Source organism: Nannobrachium achirus, assembly GCF_963921795.1.
Source record: "Nannobrachium achirus genome assembly, chromosome: 7".
NCBI classification, from domain to species: domain Eukaryota; kingdom Metazoa; phylum Chordata; class Actinopteri; order Myctophiformes; family Myctophidae; genus Nannobrachium; species Nannobrachium achirus.
In genome coordinates, this window is record NC_137816.1 from 12020779 (window position 1) to 12025830 (window position 5052).

General features: G+C 45.5%; 1 protein-coding gene across 1 annotated transcript in view; it reads left to right on the forward strand.

Moving 5' to 3' along the window:
• Window positions 1-255: 255 nt before the first annotated feature.
• The window catches only part of greb1 (growth regulating estrogen receptor binding 1), a gene marked incomplete at its 3' end in the record, with an annotated part of 64493 nt that continues 59696 nt past the window's right edge, over window positions 256-5052 (forward strand). Inside the window, exon 1 of the mRNA XM_080730054.1 lies at window positions 256-319. The remainder of the gene's footprint in view (window positions 320-5052) is intronic.

Below are 5052 nucleotides of genomic sequence, written 5' to 3' on the forward strand. Positions count from 1 at the left end.
ACAAATGGGTCCCGAGTCCCGACCCACTGTTTGGGAACCAGAGATAATAGCCTATTACATTTCACCCGGCGGCACGGTTGGCCTGGCAACAAAACAGCTAGCCAATCGGCGCTGCGCGGGTCCCGCCGGGCTATGGGACGTAGACTCAGCCATCCCATTGTTTGTGGACTGAAGAGGGGATCAGCTCAGATCAGAGGTGAGCAGGACAGGACACATTCACAACAGAACGGGACAACACGCAGTCCGGTCTCACACAAGATATGGTGGCAGAAAACTTTCCCTGAACAACACCCGGGACTTTAGCGGTTTAATTGTACAGGTAAGTCTTTCAACGCATTGTTTTTTTCCCCCCGCTTTGGTTTCATGTGTATGCATTTATTACTTTATACAGGTAATTTAAATTACCGTGGCGGTTTTGTTGGGATACTTCGACCCCGAGGGTGTGCGCTCACGCCGCTCAGATAGTGTTGCGTATGTCAGTGGTTCTCAAACTGTTGAATTTCAAGGTCTGACAGGATAACGGGTCCATTTGGTTCCATTTGTTTAATGTCAGAGTTACAATTTAGACCGCCCCCCCCCTAAAGGAGTCCCTGGAATCCACTTTGAGAACCACTGGTGTTTATGTGTTTTATGTGTGTTTTTACACTGGTGTTGCACAAGTAAGGCAGAGTTGTAAACGCTTTAAATACTTTTTCTATTTTTTGGGACAAATTGGGAGGCTGGACTCAGCGAAGTTCAGTGAGGATGTTGATGCATCTCTGCTAACTGTTGAGGCTGCTGCTCTGTCTATCTCTCTATGGTACAATGTACCTCATTCATTCACAAAATCAAGTGTTTAATTGCAGCCATCTAGCACTTGTTTCAATTCAATTCACATTTTGTTTGCTTTGTTGCCACGAGAAAACATAAAGCAAGTCTCAAAAACGAAATAAGATAATGAAAAAAAAATGAAAAAAAAGAGCAAAACTAAGGAGTATAACATTGGGTATATATAGCATGACACATCAACTGGCTTACAAAAAACCCCACTAATGTTAATTTGCTGTTATGTATGTCCTATATGGGTAAAATGCTTTCAGGGTTTTGCAGTGACTAGGTATTAAACTTTTTGGGACAAATAACAGCCTATTTCCCCCCAAATCTATTTTAAATAGTATACAAAAAAGCTGCAGTTTGTCAAATGTGTTATACAGCTCTGTGCATGTGTGCAGGTCTAATATATCAGAGGTTATTATAGAGGATATTATAGAACACTATATTCTGTCCCCTGCAAGTGTGTAGACAACACAAGCTGCTTTACTGACAGAACATGAACAGAAACAGTCTCTGTCTGTTCTTAATATGACAGAACGGACAGACACTGAAGTCAGGACAAGTCAAGGGCATGAAGTGATAGAAAAGCAGCAAACAGTGACAGTGCACTTCACCACACGTATGAAGGTGCACGCTCTACAAACACACAGGATCGACTTATGTGATCAGCTAAAATGATCTTGCTTGTGTAGATCATGGGGTTTTTATACTTCTGACAGATCATGCCAGATCATGCCTGGGTTAAACATGTGATGTGAATAATGGTGTTATTACTAGTGTTACTATTACACAGAAGATGCTGGTTGACTGAGTTGGCCGGTTAGTTTACTCCAGCAAAGTGCAAACAGTGACTGACTGCACTCGGGACCCCCAGGGGGGCCTCCAAATTATTTTTAGGGGTCCCCAGATGATCAACTTAATGTGCAACATTGTTTTCTCTCTCAACAGTAAACAAACCAAAATAATGTTAAGTGTATAGAGGGTATCTGCACATTTCTAAAATGACAATTTAAGGACTACTTAATACCTCTAAAATGACAAATTAAACATTGGCCAAATATTAGTGGCAGAAATTGTGAAAATAGCAGGTTTTTGCGAGGCGTTGTGAGCATGTAGAGCTGCTATTTTAGAATCATGTTATACAAAATGTAATGCTTCAACTCTTAGTGCTCGTCAGGGTGGGGGGGTCCCCGGTTAAAATATTATTTTGGGGGGTTGCGGCCTGAAAAGGTTGAGAACCACTGGGTTAGGTTAGACTAGCTCACTGGACTGGCTGGTTGGCTGGTTGAAGGGCCAGTTGGATTGCTGACAGACCACCAGGAGCTGGCTAGCTGGTGTCCACCCACCAGTGGGGGTTCTGGCCTGTGATGAGTGGTTCAGTGTGTGTGTGTGTGTGTGTGTGTGTGTGTGTGTGTGTGTGTGTGTGTGTGTGTGTGTGTGCGTGCGTGCGTGCGTGCGTGCGTGCGTGCGTGCGTGCGTGCGTGCGTGCGTGCGTGCGTGCGTGCGTGCGTGCGTGCGTGCGTGCGTGTGTGTGTGTGTGTTGGCATCTGTGAAGCAGGAAGGTTCTCTCTCTCTCTCTCTCTCTCTCTCTCTCTCTCTCTCTCTCTCTCTCTCTCTCTCTCTCTCTCTCTCTCTCCTCTCTATTATTGTGTTGAGACTGAAGGAGCAGCTACACTAACCAGCTGACCCTGTTCTACAGTCCACTGCCTTATCTCTCTACCCTCCACTTGCGCTTGTACGCACGCGCACACACACACACACACACACACACACACACACACACACACACACACACACACACACACACACACATTCATTGGGGACATTCAGTCAGTGTGCATTACATTCACCCATCCACACACCGATGGCGGAGGAAACCATGCAAAGGGCACCAACCTGCTCATTTGGAGCTCAGTTAGGGTTTCAGTGTCTTGCTCAAGGAGACACGGAGCTCATTTGGAGCTCAGTTAGGGTTTCAGTGTCTTGCTCAAGGAGACAAGGACACATTGACACAACCGCGACTGCTCTACCACCGCCACCACCCCCGGCCCTATAATAAATATAAGGTTTTTTGTACACATTTTCATGCGCAGGCCTAGCAGACATAGATATTATTATAAGGACTAGTTTACTTGGTGATGTGTGTATATGAGTGTGTGTGTGTGTGTGGGGGGGGGGGGGGGGGGGGGGGGGGCGTGACTGCTGTGTAACATGATCCACCATTGAGGGTACCAGGGTTAGAGGTTGAAGGGCTGTCTGTCAGACCGTGTGTGTGTGTGTGTGCGTGCGTGCGTGCGTGTGTGTGTGTGTGGCTAGTATGTGGGCCTGCCCAGCAGAGAAAGAGCCTGGGGTTCCTATCTGACCTCGCCCATTATAACCTTTCACCCCCAAGACAGGCCTTTTGTGTCCACAAAGCCTAAACCCATGGGATAGTGTGTCTGTGTGTGTGTGTGTGTCTGTGTGTGTGTGTGTGTGTGTGTGTGTGTGTGTGTGTGTGTGTGTGTGTGTGTGCATATTAGAGGTATGGGCCACATCAAAGTATTGCTTAAACATTGTTATCTGGATTGACCTTTGACTCTGTGGTCATGAGAAGACCCTTCTAGCGGTGTGTGTTTGCATGTGTGCTGTGCATATGGACTGCGGTGGGCTGGGTGTTATACTTGAAATTGAAATGGGTTGTTTTTCCTGTCCTAAATCCACCTCATGTCATCACGTAAACATTTTGTTATTGATTATTTTTTAAACCTGTTTATGCAGAGAATGTTTGCTGGCTGGGTACACTTTTATACGGCAACACCTTTCTTACCTTACCTAGTTACCTCCCAATCCCATTCATAGTATACCTGTTATAGCTGCTCTGTAAACACAAGTATCCTATTGGTAGACCGCTGGGAGCTGACCACTGTGACCAGTACAAACACTCAGTCTCCTGAGTCCTACCAGTCGACACTGGGAGCTGACCAGTACCTCCTACCGGTGGACAATGGAGCATATTCCTATTTCACATATTTATTTCATGTACTGAAATGAGTTTTGTGAATACATATCACTGACTGCTCTTGTACAAATACCACCTGTACTTCATACAACTTCTCTAACTCACCACGGCTCATTAAACCAGAAAGAAGTATTTCATGCGATACTTAGCAGCACAATATAAGGGTATGATCCTAGACAAATACTGCCTTGGGAAATGGCATGTGGAGTGCACCATTTACAGGTCCATTTGGGTCAATTGTGACACAATGATCAGACTTGAAATAACAGCAAGGGTTTCACCGTCCACAGTGTAGCAGAGGTAGATGCTCAGCAGAGAGACGCCAGGCCATGGTGTGTGTTGCTGTAATCTAGGGAAGAGTTAAGGGTCCCTAACTGTGTCTGTGTGCTGGGGAGAGGGGGGTGGGGTGGGATGGGGTGTTAGAGGTCATAAAACATGACAATAGCGTCTCTCTCCCCAGGCTGAAAGAGGAACAGAGGGGCGAAGAGGAGGGGTGGAGATGAAAGAATCTCCCACTTCCCCGTCATGGTGAGAAGAGAGGAAAAAGACGAGAGGAAAATGACAAAGCTCTTCTTGAGTTTTATTTCCCACCTGTTTCTCTTGTCCCCGACTGTGTGTTTTTAGTGATTTCACGATGTACAGCCAAACAGTGCCGTTATTTTCTTTTTATACTTAAATTTATGCACATGCCCAATTTAGTTATTCAGCTGATGTTTTCATTCAGAGCAACTAGGGACGAAATAAAACATTGTTCGAAACCCTAGGCTGATTCTTCTGTAGTTTGTTTCCCATTTTCCAACAGGTTAAAAACGTGGCTATTAAGCAATCCAACTTCAGCTAATAAAATGTATAATGGGTGTGTTAGATTTAGGTGTGCGCAGGGCGATAGGTGTTCGAATGTGCAGAAAGTAGCTCAGCCCCAAAACCTTTAATCTCCCCTGGCCAAAGGAGGTTCCCTCTTGATGCTTTAACCCTAGCCCCACGAGCCTGAACTCTGGGTTCGCTCAGGTGTTACACATATAGTAGTGACACGCCTAAATCTATCTAATCTTTCATTACCGGTAACCGCAACTGTATTGCTATAGGGTTACTTAGGGTGACCATATATTCAGTCCCTCAAACCAAGTCAATATGCACTTCCATCGCTACACACACGCACCCATACATGCATGTTCATGCACACGCACATGTATACGTATGTACGCACCATAGGTAGGGCTGTCACGATATGACATTTTACA